The sequence below is a fragment of the Triturus cristatus genome, chromosome 2_2 (genome assembly GCF_964204655.1).
Source record: "Triturus cristatus chromosome 2_2, aTriCri1.1, whole genome shotgun sequence".
Classification (NCBI taxonomy): Eukaryota; Metazoa; Chordata; class Amphibia; order Caudata; family Salamandridae; genus Triturus; species Triturus cristatus.
The window spans coordinates 1243958733-1243975239 of record NC_140582.1 but is presented as its reverse complement, the minus strand read 5'-3'; the positions used below and the strand labels follow the sequence as shown (position 1 = coordinate 1243975239).

Here is a 16507-nt window from a genome sequence, read left to right as displayed (position 1 = left end):
TATTACAGTCCCCACGTTGGCAGCCACACCTGAGCCCAGCGGCAGGCTGCCCCTCGAGGGAGCTCGCACGTATACATTGCCCAAAGATGAAACAAATGTCATTTTAGTGAGACAGTGTTTACCTTTCGGTGAGATGTCTGCTATTGTCCAGTGCCCCCCCCGGAAATGGTTCAAACTTGGGCTTTGAGTTGTTCAGCCCAGAATGTGTGAGAGTGCCAGCGATGCGCGCTGTATATTTGGCAGATCCCCGTTTAAAGGCTCACATCATACCGAAGGGCCCCGCGTGACATCATACCGAAGGGCCCCGCGTGACATCACACCGAAGGGCCCCGCGCGAGCGACCGGAAGTCTCCCCCGCGTGGATGTATTTTGCTGCAGGACATGGGATTCCTGCTGACGCGCTTTATTTCAAAAGTCGGATGAGCCACAGATGAGCCCGCGAAAAGCAGGAGAATGAACAGAACAACATAGACAGAGTGAAAAATGAAACGAAAGAGGGGCAGGCAATGGAGGAAAGAACGAAAGAAAGATACATATTTGCTTTACGTGACTACTTAAGAAAGAACAAGCATTGGCAGAGCCAATAGGTCTCGACTTTGGGACCATATAAGGATATTCTGATGGATAACTAAACACTTATAAGGTCCGAAAGTGGAGACCTATTGGCTATGCCAATGCTTGTTATACTGTGCCACGGACACGTGCTCACATGATGCCAATTTCACACCAGGTTCACACTGGGGGTGAGGAGGCACAGCCGAGCAACGTCTGACGTCACCCCCAGGTATCTGCTCGGAAGTCTGACGCCGCCCCCAGGTATCTGCTCGGAAGTCTGACGCCGCCCCCAGGTAGCTGCTCGGACGTCTGACACCGCCCCCAGGTAGCTGCTCGGACGTCTGACGTCACCCCCAGGTAGCTGCTCGGACGTCTGACGTCACCCCAGGTAGCTGCGGGGCGGTAAGGGACAGAAGCCCTTTAAAAGGGGCCGTTTGGACTGGTTTCTCCATCTTTTTTCCCAGCTCAGAAGGATCACGAGGGTGAAGCACAGAAGGGCACTGTCGCCAGAGAGGGGCCTTCTGCATCAACTCAGGTATGTGCCCTGCGCCCCCCCCCCCCCCCCCAATCCACCCATGCTGGAAACAAATGAGTGTGCTTGGGTCACGCAGGGGCGGCGGCAGCGCTTCACCCCGGTGCCCTGCTTGGCATCTCTCCAAGGGGCTCTCACCCCTCCTGGGTCCCAGCAGAGGCGGGAACACGACGAAAGGAGTCCCCTGAATCCGTTCCTGCTCTCCCGGCCTCAGCGGCTGCGTTTCCCTCTGGTGCTCGCTGCTGGCCCGGCTCCTGTCCCCAGGGGCGCATCTTCAGGGGGGATCGTATAGGGTTTTCCTTTTTGAAGGCCCCTGGAGTGTTCTACACTTTTTGGCGGAGATCAGTCTTCAGTATTTGCAGTTTTGAGGGTCTTCTGTGTAGTTTATGCAACTCTCAAATTTACACCAGAAGGGTTTCGATTTTTGTGGACTCAATTGTGCTTTGTGTGCCTTGCCCCTCCCCCCCCCCCCCCTCCTTTTATCGCGCGCGCGCTTGTTTTTCAAGTGCTGGCGTTTCTGGTAGGAGGCTTAATTTGTGGCCGTCCGAGGCGGGTTTCTTTCCTTTGTCTGCCTTGTTTGGTGGCCGCTGCTGTGATCTGATCAGTGCGTCTATTGTTTGCACAAGGCGGTCACCCCGGGCTCTTTGGGGGAGATTGGTCGAGTGGGTGCAAGTATGAGGGTTCAAGTTCTGGCCTGGTTTTGGTATCTACTTGGGGGGGTGGGGGGACCCTTAAGCATGGCGAGTGGTCTTGCTAGTTTACTTTTCAGTCTGCGGCTCCCTCGCCAGTCTGGATGGAAGCAGCGCGGCTGACCTGACTCTCACGGCTGCGGCAGCTTCGTAACTCTTCATGGCTTTGCTTTATTTGTAAGAGTGGAGCCGGGACGCTTTGCATTTGCTGCGGAGGAATGTTTTATGTGCATCACAGCACACTCCTGCAGCGGGCACCGGGCTCATTCCAGGTGGGCCGGAAGGGCAGGGGTCGGTTTTGTTACTGGGGGCCAACGGTGCTGCAATATGGGCCCCGGGCCCCTGTACCAAAGCGGCAGCGGCGCTTGACACTAGTATTCATTCCCCCCCATCCTTCACGGCCGCAGCTTCCCAGTATCCATCCCGGGGGTCTCTTCCCAGTATCCGTCCCGGGGCGGTCTCTTCCCAGTATCCGTCCCGGGGCGGTCTCTTCCCAGTATCCGTCCCGGGGCGGTCTCTTCCCAGTATCCGTCCCGGGGCGGTCTCTTCCCAGTATCCGTCCCGGGGCGGTCTCTTCCCAGTATCCGTCCCGGGGCGGTCTCTTCCCAGTATCCATGGTATTGTGTAGGTTGTCGGGGCCTTTTCTTGTGTTGTAAAAAAAAAAAGATACATATATCTATAGATATCTCTGTCCTCGTTGTGTGGTCTTAAGTTTGCGTAAATCCGTTTTAAACCCGCAGGGTGTTTTTCTTTCCTTGCCCGCAGTTCGTTGTTCTTGTATTTTAATTGGCTCCGCTTCCTGCACTTCTTATATTGCTGCCTTTTAAATGCGGTGTGAGCAGTGTCTCTGGTTGTGTTTGCGCAGTTATGGAACCGTGTTTTCCTGTCTGAACATCCTCATACAAGATGCCAACACAGCTGTTCCTTATACCCCCCGAAAATGTTACCTGTCTCCAACCACCAGGTGTTTTTTAGGGGGCACCTGATTTTATCCTCTCCACCCCCTTTCCTATAAAATGCCACCCCTGACGAAACGAGGCCCCGTTTCTTTTTCTCCCCTCCAGCGGGCTGTAGAAAGCCAGAGCGGCGCGTGCATGTCCAGAGTCCCCGGACACCTCTGAGAGTTTTCACCACATCCTTTACGCCAAGATGGCCCCCGCCGGAGGGCCCTGAGGGGTGGGGGAGAGGGTGCACAGAGCTTCACTGACCAAAAGGCTGGCCTTTGGAGCCCCTGTTGTGTCTGCGAAACGTGGGCGACAATTCCCGTTCCGCTGGCGGAAATTGCGAACTGTCGGCACACTGATTAAACACCTAAAGGCAGCTCTGTAACCTCCGCCTCATCCAGCCAGAAACCCTCTTTAGAAAGTCCCTTAAAACCTGGGTTTTCACCTCTTCGGATGCCCGACGCAGAGCCTTGATCGAACTCGTTCAATCCTCTTCTCAGTAGCTGTTGCACTATACCTGCAACTCCGTCATCTATAGCGCCATGATGCTCCTCGGAGCCACAGCGGCGCTCTATAAATACCACATAACATAACAGTGATTCGCCCAATGACCTTGAATAATGGTTTAATCAGATCGTTTGAAATAGCATTTTCGTTGAATTTATTTTTAATGTGGGTGATGTGTGAGTTTAATACAGACATTTTGCTGAGAAATTCTGTGTTTTGTTTCATAACATCCATTAAAGATTCTTTTAGATCAAAATAGGACCTCGCTTGTGAGAAATGGGGGGACGGTGGGGGGTGTCACAGATTATTTGCAAACATTGGTGAGCTGCTGCTGCTGTTGCAATATTTAAAACATGTCACTTTCCATGAATATTAGATGTAAAAACATTTAGGATTTAGACGAGTGCACCTGTGCACTTTGAGTGACCTGTCCAAAGAGGGCAGCAAAGAGCTGACATTGGATCATAAATTCAATGCGGTTTCAGACAGGGGCCCACAAAATACATTGGGCCCAGGACCCCCTAAATACATTTCACCCAGGGCCACAAAAATCCTTCCAATGTCTCTGTCCTACACACACAGCGTGTTTAGGGCAAGCAGCCTTCTGGCCCCGGTTTGTAAAGTGGCTCACTTGTGAGTTGTAGTAATGAATGTCATATGTCCTAAAACCACATAGGTAATGCCACTGCACTGTGCAGAGTTATTCAATGAGGGTACAGAGGGTAGACTGGCACAGGAACCAGAGGGTACAGAGGTACCAGGGGGTAGAGATGCAGTACACTGAGGGCACAGAGGGGGATTTACCAGTGCCTTGAGACGCTCACAGGTAAGCAGCCGCGCTTATCGCGCACTGATTGATTGAATGACCAGAGAGTAGAGATGCAGTGTACCGCGGGGACGCAGATATCAGAGTGCAGAGATGCAGTGCATTGAGGGTGCGGAGGCAGATGATACAGTGTAGAGATGCAGTGCATTGAGGGTGGAGAGATAGATGTTACAGTGTAGAGATGCAGTGCATTGAGGGCGGAGAGACAGATATTACAGTGTAGAGATGCAGTGCCCTGAGGGCGGAGAGATAGATGTTACAGTGGAGAGAAGCAGTGCCCTGAGGGTGCAGAGACAGATGTTACATTGTAGAGATGCAGTGCCCTGAGGGTGCAGAGACAGATGTTACATTGTAGAGATGCAGTGCCCTGAGGGTCAGAGACAGATGTTACAGTGGAGAGAAGCAGTGCCCTGAGGGTGCAGAGACAGATGTTACATTGTAGAGATGCAGTGCCCTGAGGGTGCAGAGACAGGTGTTAGTGTAGAGTTACAGTGCCCTTAGGGTGCGGAGGCAGAGACGTTACAGTGTAGAGATGCAGTGCCCTGAGGGTGCAGAGACAGATGTTACAGTGGAGAGAAGCAGTGCCCTGAGGGTGCAGAGACAGATGTTACAGTGTAGAGATGCAGTGCCCTGAGGGTGTTGAGGCAGAGATGTTATGGTGTAGAGTTGCAGTGCCCTTAGGGTGCGGAGGCATAGATGTTACAGTGTAGAGATGCAGTGCCCTGAGGGTGCAGAGGCAGAGACGTTACAGTGTACAGATGCAGTTCCCTGAGAGTGCAGAGACCGATGTTACATTGTAGAGATGCTGTGCATTGAGGGCTCAGAGACAGATATTACATTGTAGAGATGCAGTGCCCTGCGGGTGCAGAGACAGATGTTAGTGTAGAGGTGCAGTGCCCTGAGGGTATAGAGACAGATGTTACAGTGTAGAGATGCAGTGCCCTGAGGGTGTAGAGACAGATGTTACAGTGTAGAGATGCAGTGCCCTGAGGATGCAGAGACTATTGTTAGTGTAGAGATACAGTGCATTGGGGGTGCAGAGACAGGTGTTAGTGTAGAGTTACAGTGCCCTTAGGGTGCGGAGGCATCTCCATCAATCCTGTGCGGACCTGCTCCACGGGTGAAAGGCCTCCCGGATTCACAGCTGTATTGTAGACTACGAATGACATGGAGCCTGGATCTCCCGTCTTGAGCTCTCACCCACCAAAAGCACTTGTTTTGGACCATGTATCATCACCTTGTTCAATCATCCCTGACATAGCTGTGGACCCTAATGCAAACATGGCTGCTTGGCACTTATTGTAGTTTTCCTAATGTAATTGACAATTTAATAACACATGTGTTCAGTATTATGTTGTGCCCTTATGAATGTGTTCATGTTTGCTGAGAACAGATATCAGGTGCAACTAACTCTCTCTGTTGCTTTTCAGGTGTGACCTTTTTCACTGTGGACAATCAGGGCATCTGCAGGGAGGGACCGCCCTCCCCAAATAATGGCTATGATTACACTTCCAACGCTCGTGTTGTGGGGACGCTGAGCGGTGTAAACCATGTGCTCTTCGGCCGATATAAATTTCTGTATGTCGTGAGAGGTTCTGAGCTGTATGGCGGTCCCATGCCGTCAGATCCATCCAGGGACTGGTTCCAAGGTCCTGGAAGGCGCGTAGGGAAAGCAGGCTGGGATCTATTCAGGCGCCTTTTCTTCAATCCAATTACAAGAGATCTTTATGCCGTCACTCATGGAGGTGAGCTCTACGCAGGCCCCCCGCCGATCAATGAAGACCAGTTTTGGAAGGACACACTGGGTAAAAAAGTTGGTTATGGCGGATGGGATAGATTTGTCGCCCTCTTCTTCGACCCCCAAGGAATCCTGCATGGAGTGACTGCTGAGGATAGATTTGTAAAAGGAAGTCCTCCAACGGGTGTAAATGACAACTGGATTGCAAGAAGCCAGGCCATCGGAGCAGGTGGATGGATCAATTTAAGCCGATTTATGTCCTTTACTCCTGACGGCAACCTTTGGGGTGTCTCCATTTCAAGCGGAAAGATCTACACGGCCTCTCCGCCAACCTGGGGCGACAACTGGATTGGAAGAGCCCAAAATCGGGGTGATAGTAACTTGTTTAAATTCATGGACTTCACAGCTCAGTGACGAGAACACCCCACCACCCTTGTCTATGTAAGTATGACGTCATGTCCTCGCCCATCTCTAACACTTTCCACAGAAGCTCTTAGTTCAGCTTTGCCTTTGAGTTATTCAGTCAACTTTCCTACAGGTAGTTTTCGAAATGCACAGATGCTAATGTCAGTGTAGCCAACACACTCCATCCATCCTCTGTTCTCAAACATCATCGTTTCCTCCTAATGAGTAACAAGTCTCGCTTTTTACAAGCACCCCTTGGCACATTAATGGCAGCTGATTGGGGAATAGGTTGAGATGTTGACAGGGGTGCCAGGCCTTGGGTGACAGTTTCTCTTACAAGGCAGGAGCAGTATGTAATTAAAACAGCACTTGCCGCAGTCTTTATTTTTTGATTTTCAGAAATACAACACCAAAGCGGGGTTTACTTTTGAAACACTAGACATAGATGTCCTGGAAGAGTTGTGGGTATCCTGTTTGTGACCACTAGGTCTTGCATTACAGACATTTAAGGACCAATAAAGGGTGGGCGCCCCTCCCTAAGTGACATAGGGGTCCACCAGGGCCTTCTAGCAAAAGCCCAGTTCTGCGAAGCACAGGGAGGTCATGCACTCTCTTGACCTGCTCCCGAATCTTCTCAGAAGTGTCTATCTGGCCTATTCAATTCCTTTCTCTCCTACCCTGTGCCACAAAGTCTTTGGAAGGCCAGATGGGGAGAGGGCAGTTGGTCCACCATGATGGGGCCAGTGAGGGCCTACGCAGTGAATGGGAAGCAACACACAGGGGAGCGTATCAGCTTGAGGAGGCATCCCATCAGTTACACTTTGATCCGGGCTATGCCATGGCAATCCGGGCACAGGGTCTGGCACACAACGAGATGAGTTGCACAGACACCTTAGGGCACACAAAGTAGAGTTGCAATTCCGTTCCTCCCTGGAAATCATGCAGGTGATGCGGGCACTTAGAGGGCACCGCTCTCCAGATGTCACCGGTAGATGGTGTGGGCCCCTCGTATGAGATCTGATATCCCTGGAAACCTCTAAGACAACAGGACAAGCCAACTGGTCCTTGTGAGCCAACTTCAGGTTGCCACACATCAACAGGTTGTCGGCCCAGACCAGCCACTATTCAGGAAGGCACGTGGTCCTTTCCACAAGCAGTTTTCCTCCATGTGCACAACAGAGTCCTTTGGCAATGTGCACCACGCAGACCAGGTTCTCTGGTCCTGTGTCCCCACAAGTGGATCTCTCCTCTTGGTGAGGTGGCACTGAGTATCAGCTATACCCCATTGGGCCTTTGAAGCTAGGGGAAGGATCAAAGGGTATTCCTTTGGACCACAGATGTGTCCCCTAAATTCCCGTCCTGTCTGCCATGAGGTTACAGAATGCAGATCTCTGTCTTTATGGGGCTGTCCTCTGGACCCAGAGGCCGGGTGTTACAATGTCTGCCCTCCCATATATTCCGTCAGACCCACAAATGGCAGAGGTCGGCTCTCTCAATTGCACGCCCAATGCTTTATGACTGGGGAATGTCCAGATGTGTTTCCCTGGACTCCAGTGCTAATGAGTGCCAACTACCGTGGCACACAAAGAGTTTGATGCATAGAAATGTCTAATTTGCATAAGTGGCATTTCCACGGGGGAACAAACTTTTACAACGCACTACACTTACAACGCAATTTTTACAACGCAACATCCACTACAACGCATTCCATTACATCCCATGACACTACAACGCATTTTTAAAAACTACCTTTACAACGCATTCCATTACATCGCATACTACCTTTACAACGCATACCATTACAACGCATAATATTACACTACACCACGGGTACTCATAGTACGGCCCGCGGGCCGTCAGCGGCCCGGCAAGCCTTCCTTGGCGGCCCGCGGACATTGCAGACATAGTGCCTGTGCTTGTCAGCGAACACCGCCGGTTACAGCAGCGCGGAACTGTGAGGCCGGGCGATTCTTTTAAAGGCCATTTACTTGTTAATGAGGCTTTGTTGTATTTCACCTCTTCTTAGCGCCCCTGCGTCTCCCCTCTGAATGAGTGGAGATGCAGGGGCGCTAAGAAGAGGTGAAATACAACAAAGCCTCATTAACAAGTAAATGGCCTTTAAAAGACCCGTGAAGTACTTGGGTGCGGCGGCCGTGTGCGTTCCCTGGAAGCTGTCAGCGAGGGGTGAGGTGACAGAGGACAGCAGGGTGAGGTGATGTAGGGCAGCAGGGAGTGAGAGCAGGGGGTGAGGTGACAGCGGGAGGAAGACAGAGTGCGACAGAGGGAGGAAGAGGGAGGGAGAGAGAGGAAGAGGAGGAAGACAGGGAGAGGAGGAAGACAGGGAGAGGGGGGAAGACGGGGAGAGAGAGAGAGGGAGACAGAGGGGGAGGGAGGGAGAGGGAAGGAGACGGAGGGAGAACGGAGGAGGGAGGGAGGGAGACAGAGTGAGGGAGACAGAGGGAAAGAGAGCAATAGAGAGAGGGAGGGAGACGGAGAGAGGGAGGGGGAGGGAGAGGGAGAGAGAGAGGGGGACAGAAAGAAAGGGAGACAAACAGTGAGTGAGACAGAGGGAGGGAGAGAGAGGGAGGGAGACGGAGAGGAAGGGAGGGAGAGAGGGAGACCGAGAGAGGGAGGGAGAGAGAGGCAGGGAGACAGAGGGAGGAAGGGAGGACAAAGGGAGGGAGGGAGACAGAGGGAGGGAGGCAGACAGAGGGAGGGAGGCAGACAGAGGGAGGGAGGGAGACAGAGGGAGGGAGACGGAGACAGAGGGAGGGAGACGGAGACAGAGGGAGGGATAGGGTGGGAGGTAGAGAGAGGGAGAGGGAGGGAGACAGAGGGAGAGAGAGAGAGGGAGGGGACAGAGTGAAAGGGAGACAAACAGTGAGTGAGACAGGAAGCAAGAGGGAGACAAACAGGGAGGGAGACAGAGAGAAAGGGAGACAAACAGAGTGATGGACGGAGAGAGAGACAGAGAGAAAGGGAGACAAACAGAGTGATGGACGGAGAGAGAGAAAGGGAGACAAACAGAGTGATGGACGGAGAGAGAGACAGAGAGAAAGGGAGACAAACAGAGTGATGGACGGAGAGATAGAGAGGGCGGGAGACAGAGTGAGAGATAGATAGATAGATAGGGCGGGAGACAGAGTGAGAGATAGATAGAGAGGGCGGGAGACAAAGTGAGAGATAGATAGATAGATAGATAGAGAGGGCGGGAGACAGAGTGAGAGATAGATAGATAGAGAGGGCGGGAGACAGAGTGAGAGATAGATAGATAGATAGATAGGGCGGGAGACAGAGTGAGAGATAGATAGATAGATAGATAGATAGATAGAGAGGGCGGGAGACAGAGTGAGAGATAGAGAGAGGACGGGAGACAGAGTGAGAGATAGATAGATAGATAGAGAGGGCGGGAGACAGAGTGAGAGATAGATAGATAGATAGAGAGGGCGGGAGACAGAGTGAGAGATAGAATAGTAATTTTTACCCCTATACTATCCAACACTTACCCTACTGTTGCACCCCCTGGAGTTAGAATAGTAATTTTTACCCCTATACTATCCAACACTTACCCTACTGTTTCACCCCCTGGAGTTAGAATAGTAATTTTTACCCCTATACTATCCAACACTTACCCTACTGTTGCACCCCCTGGAGTTAGAATAGTAATTTTTACCCCTATACTATCCAGCACTCACCCTACTGTTGCACCCCCTGGAGTAAGAATAGTAATTTTTACCCCTATACTATCCAACACTTACCCTACTGTTGCACCCCCTGGAGTTAGAATAGTAATTTTTACCCCTATACTATCCAACACTTACCCTACTGTTGCACCCCCTGGAGTTAGAATAGTAATTTTTACCCCTATACTATCCAACACTTACCCTACTGTTGCACCCCCTGGAGTTAGAATAGTAATTTTTACCCCTATACTATCCAAAACTTACCTTAAATGCAATGTAATATTATGCGTTGTAATTGTATGCGTTGTATAGGTAGTATGCGATGTAATGGAATGCGTTGTAAAGGTTGTTTTTAAAAATGCATTGTAGTGTCATGCGATGTAATGGAATGCGTTGTACTGGATGTTGCGTTGTAAAAATTGCGTTGTAAGTGCATGCGTTGTAAAAGTATGCGTTGTAACGTCATACATCCATTTCCACGCAATATATGCCAAGCCCACTCTTACCATTGGAACGGGTTTGGCCTAGCGAAGCCATTGATAGGAAGCCTCACGAGGCTGCGTCACTACAATCCATTATTGCAGCTTAAAATCCAGGCGACCCCTTTCCCATGCTCGTTTAAGAGAAAAGAAAGCCTCCTCTGTAGGGGAACCCTCATCGGTCTTTTTAATTACCTGGGCAGTGAACACCCATGGGTGCCTGCCCAGCCCCTCACCTTCCAGCCTAGTTGAGGCCAAAAGCCTCCTGGATGAACCATACCAAGCAGCTTCTAAACTCAATAAAAATCCCTTAGTTCATCTCTAACCACAATGGACACCTTACCGGCAGCATTAACCCTAAACTTATCATACCCTACCCACATCTCCCACCTTGAGACTGACCCTAGCCCTTAAAGGTTCCTTCCAGTGGAGACAAAATGTGGTTCTCTCGTATAGAATTTCCATTTATAGTCGTAAGCACTGAATAGTACCGCCCACGTGCGGGGACCTCAGAGCACTTTTTCACAATATATCTTAAGTGTAGATGTTCGCCTTTCTTCCGGAAGGACAGCAGAATCACTTAAAGATGACAAATTATGCAGCCTGTAGGAGTAGGCCCCAAAGGCCCAGTTCTTAAGAAAGGGGCCAGGAGAATGATTAAATATGCATTTAATTTCATGATTATTTAATATAACAGCATAAATCTTTCTTAAACCCTTTTTTGATAGAGCGTAGAAATGAAGGAGAGCAGGACCGTGTAGCCCCGTAGGCTGTCCCATGCTTTTATTCCGTCCAGCAATATTTATTTTCAATTCATATACAAGGTATTAAATGTATTCAGTTTCTTCCTTTCTTCGGGTCAAGAGGTGATTATCCCAGGTGCATCGCGGGTAAGAGGAGCTTTGACAGTCATTCAATGACAGGACTGCAAGGTTTTCAGTGTTCGACTGCGCATGCACAGCAAATTCAAAATTGAGTTTTTCGGACACCCTTCAGGCCCAAATACAAGCTAATAAAAAAGGCAAAAAGGACATATTAGAATACGAAAATAATTGAATGCACTGTATACCACTTATTTCTATTCTATTCCCATTATTTTATTTTAACTATGGCATTAATGGTTAAGCAAAACACTTGAGTTTTAATTCAAGCAAAGTCATATGCATTAGAATGTGAGATTTGAAGCGGCCATCTTAGGCACTACTGCGCAGCTGCAAACAATTCACACCACAAGCAAAGATCGTCATACTACGTAGATGTGGTAGACTCATGCGCAGAGGTGTTCCCGCATTTTCGGCGGCCTTATTAAGACACTTAGGTTACTGTTAGTAAAAGCACATAGGTAAGCTTCCCCTGATACTAAAAATGTCATGTAATGCAGTTATTAGTAAATACAAACATCTTGATTAATTTATTACACGTTCTTTCGAGAGGGTTGTGTACAAGCAAGTTTCTTTACGTACGAAACCTTTCTCCATCAACTCCATTTGCCATAATCTGGCTTGCAATTCTCTTCCATAAAAGTTCACCTGGCAGCTCTTACTGCCTACAAAAAAGTCGTTCTCAAATCTCTTTTTTGAATATCCCCATCATAAAGGAATTTTAGAAAGGTTGAAGAAGGTTCTTCCTCCCATTAGTCGTCCTTCTCCTCCCTGGGAGATTAAGATAGTACTTTTGCGTCTTATGCAGGACCCCTTTGAGCCGATCCACAAAGCATCCCTGCAACACCTTTCTTGGAAGACAGCTTTCCTTGTAGCAATAACATCGGCTTTCAGGGTTAGCGAGATCTAAGTGCTTTGTTCTCATGAACCATATTCAGTATTCCACTAAAGCAAAGTGGCCAGGAAAACTCACCCAAAATTCCTCCCCAAAGTTTTGGGGACTTTCATGTTAACCAAACCATCTCCTTACCAACATTCTTTCAGAATCTCTGTGCTTCAGCTGAAAGACCTCCTCATTCTCTAAATATGAGGAGAGTTTTTTGAAATTCTATCTCGATAAGGCAAGGGACATCCGTGGAAAGTACCAATTATTTATCAACTAAGGTTCGGTCCATACGGGTTTAGTCACTTCCTTACAATCCATCTCCCGATGGATAGTTTCCTGCATCCTTTTGTGCTACCAAAAAGCTGACAAGACACTAGCAGCTAAACCTAAAGCGCACTCCACTAGAGCTTATGCGGCTACCGCTGCTTTCTTGAGGAATATCCCTCTTCCGGATATTTGCAAAGCAGCCACGTGGAGATCTGTCCATACATTTGCCAAACATTACTGCCTAGACTCGGAGGCTAGAGCAGACGCTCAAGTAGAACAGGCCTCTCTCAGAAATCTCTTTACTTAAATGGCTACCTTAGTTCACTCTGTCTTCTCCACCGCGTTCTGTGGAGATGGGCTTGCTACTCTATTCAGTGCTCATGACTTTAAAAGGAAATCCCCTACCAGAGAAGGAATAGTTTCTTACCTGTAACTCCAGTTCTCGATTAAGGGAACTTCCGTTCTAGTCTTAAGCAACCCTCCCTCCTCCCTGCTGGAGTAACAATGGGACCTTAATATCATCACTCATCACTTTTAAAAGGAACTGAAGCAACTGCCAGAAGCAGAGCATGATGGGATACTGGTGCTCTCTGGGTTCTTAAAGGCGCAGCCTCTATTTTAAGTTCATATAATGACAGCCTATGGGGCTACTCTGCCCTGTTTCCCTTACTCTTTATTCTCTATCAAAACAGGGTTTGTGAAAGAGATTTATGCTGTTGTATTAAAACATCATGAAGTTATACGCATATATAATTCTCCTGGCCCCTTTTTTAAGGACAAGATGAAGAATTGGGCCATTGTAGACCAGTCCTGTAGCCTCGTCTTAATATTGGTCATTCCTAAGTGACTCTCTGGCCTTCCTGAAGAAACGTGAACATCTACACTTAGGAAGATATATCGTGAAAAAAGTGCACCTGGGTCTCCGCATGTGGGCGGGACTGTTCTGTGGTTATGACTATAATGTAAATTGCCCTACGAGAGAACTGGAGTTACAGGTAAGAAACTATTCCGTCTAGACTGTCCCTTTGTATGATGATGTCATTTAGGGTTTTGAGGTGCTTTGTGACATCGTTCTCTGGGTCACCCCTTTTATATATTTAGGCGTCTCAGGATTCGTGTTAAGGATTAAACTTTGTTGAGGGTTAGAGCTTGCATTGTTTGAAAGGGTCTATCCTGTGAATATAGGTCAACCCAAAATCCCAGGTGATGTCATCAAACAAACATTCATTCTTGTCTCTTCTTGGTGATTGCTAGAGGTGGGGGGCTGAGGAAAGTGAACCCTTTTCTTCCTCTTCACTGGATGATTCTTTTAATAACAACAAAATGACTTTATATTATGTTTCTTTATTATTATTCCATGTAAGACGTCTTCACGATCAGAGAGCTCTGCTCAGGGGGGGGAGCAGCTGAAGGTCAATGAAATATATAAACGTGTGTTTGTATTGTGGTTTGTTGTATCTGCTGCCTGACTGGGGGCGTAAAGTTAGTTTACAGCTGACACCTGTTTCTTTTATTCATTTTACTAGAATGCCACAACAATAGGACAGATGTTTAAAGGGTCTGGATGAAAGCCACGCCTCAGGAAGTTCAACGCTGGACACCACTCTATCCGGAAATGTTACAGACCCTCTAAGACACCCAGTTCCTGATTGGAGGACTGATTTTTACAAACCGACTGAGACCCTCTGGGAGAAAGCTCCTGTTCTGCTGCTCGCTGTATATGCACGAATACTCTGCAGCTGTACAACCTATCCATAATCCGTTTCAAATAAAGGGTGCTTGAAGTGTCAACATTTGTCCTGATAACAGACATCATGTGCTATGTGCGAGCCCATAACTTTAAGATGGCTTTGAATTACAGTGGGCCCTGTATCCAGCGTCTAATATTGGTGAAATATTCACAGGTAAAACAGATTTTCGCGCTGCTTGTCCTCTCCCTATCCTCGAAGCGCCAGCCCGTTCCCTCTCTGATAGACAATAGAGGGCGCTTTGAAAGGCTGTGCGTCATCACTGCAAGGCGCGCTACATTTTGTGTGAAATGGCCGGACACACCAGTGAGTGACCCATAAAAACGGAAATACATTTCTTTGAAATCATTCTCGGTAACAGACCTTCCTCCAGTTATTTGGGTTGCGTGTCATTATTGTTTCCTCTGAAGTAAAGATATGGCGTAAGAGCATGATACAGAAACATTAATCGTGACTTTTGCTTCACCTCCTCACACGCTGCATTTGCTTAACCGACCATTTCTTTATTAGCTCCTAATGGCGAGGTCTGTGGGGTTACAACACCTGAGAGAAGCCTGCGAGACAGCCCTACTCTTTAATCACTGAGATGGCTCAGATGACCGGCTATTTGAGTGCACTGAGGAACAAATAGTCGATTGCACCATAGTGTATGTATATTACTATGCAGAAAATAGTAAATAAACGCATTGATAGAATAGTGGGGTATGGCCTCTCCTTCGATGTGTCTGTAAAACTCACCTTTTGTCCTGAGTTTTTGTCCTGAATTTTGACCCTTTGTCCTGTAGTCTTGTCCTGAATTTTGACCCTTTGTCCTGAATTTTTTACAGCCACGTCCAGAATTTGCCTCCATGTCAGTTGGTCACCCTACTGGTGAGGTGACAGGAGGCCATAAACAGAAGCAGCTTGCCATGCCATGGGCTCTGGAGGGAGGAGGCCCAGCCAATGCTGTCACTGCGCAGAGAGTCCCATTATCATTCAGTATGTGATAATGAGGCCGACATACAGCATGATGATGGGCGGATAGCATCCTGTGCCAGGTGGGGGAGGGCCTGCTGCAGGGCACTGATCACAGCAGGAGGGTGGCTGCCCCTGCAGTGAGAGTTACAGGACTCTTAGACTGCTTGAAGTGGACAGCGCCCCAATGTCCAGATGATAATGGGCCGATAGCAGCCTGTGCCAGGTGGGGGAGGGGCGGCTGCAGGGCACTGATCACAGCAGGAGGGTGAGCTGGCCCCTGCGGTGAGAGTTTCAGGCTGCTTGCAGGGGGCAGCTCGCTCTAATGTCCGAAATTGCAGTCAAAAGGCGTCCTCGAAAGAATTCCTCACGGACAACGGACAAGAGGCCCAAATTAAGGGCAGTTCGTGAAATGTACGGACAGTTGGTCACCCTAGGTGTAACGGACTCTGGGGCCGTTTCTCCACCAGGGCGGAGGAGATTCGTCCGAGTGCTTTCTCGCAGTGCGAGAAGCAGAAACATAAAATGGTAAGAACTTCCCGTTATTTCCATTTTATATTTCGTTGCCGGTGGGCGGGTTGGCACGGCTGCTCTGCGAGCAGGTGAGGAAATTTAAAATACGGCCCCAGCTTTGCTCATAAACACTACTACGCTGTTGCCCTCACTCAGGCCCCTTCAACATTCATAGCGTTTCTTTCACGTTCTATACTGTTGCACATATTACACGACCTTCCCTTTTCCCCGAGCTAAGTCCATTCTGAGACCCGGCTCGAAGCAACTAATTCCCCAGATAACCATCTATTGACCCTTGGTGACTGTTCTTGGCCTCTGCAGTTGTTTTACGAATCACCATCTTCAACACGCAAACACGTCCTGTCGTAAATTAATCCAACCTAGGAATGGCTATGCCACCTGACCTATAGGGTCGGGGAGAGAGCACGACCTTAGGGAAGGAATTTCTATTACCCATTATCCTGTATCTTGTACAAAGAATGTTTTCTTGTGGATGATTTGTATTTTTATTACACATGAAGGGGGGTTGTTGCTTTAGGGGATTCAAGCGCTACAAAAGACTGTGAGCCACGGATTGAAGTGGCAGTCTCCTGAGAACCTACCACGGATGTACTTCTAGGACAACTGTACCTAGCTGCAGCTAATAAATTGAAGTTCCTATGCCAGACAGAGTGTTCCGTGTCTCTCTAATTTGGAAGGCAAACTCAGAAGATTTCAGGCGTACCCTGCGCCGCCAGGCTTAAGAAGCCAGGTTCTTCAAATGGTGCCCTCTGTGAGGCCGCTTCAGAGGTCGTGGGTCCAGCCCAAGGATCGTGAGGAGCCCCGCAAGGAAATTCCGGAGGACGCGCACCACGTGATCGACCCCTGCATGTCGTAAGTGGACCGAAGGTTTTTTACCGT

At 48.9% G+C, this 16507-nt stretch overlaps 1 long non-coding RNA gene across 1 annotated transcript; it reads left to right on the top strand.

The window, feature by feature from the left end:
• Positions 1 to 931: 931 nt before the first annotated feature.
• LOC146863497 (uncharacterized) lies at positions 932 to 14840 on the top strand. The gene is made up of 3 exons (XR_014978262.1): positions 932 to 1090; positions 5484 to 6232; positions 13919 to 14840. It is a non-coding gene; the product is annotated as an uncharacterized LOC146863497 (long non-coding RNA).
• Positions 14841 to 16507: the final 1667 nt, after the last annotated feature.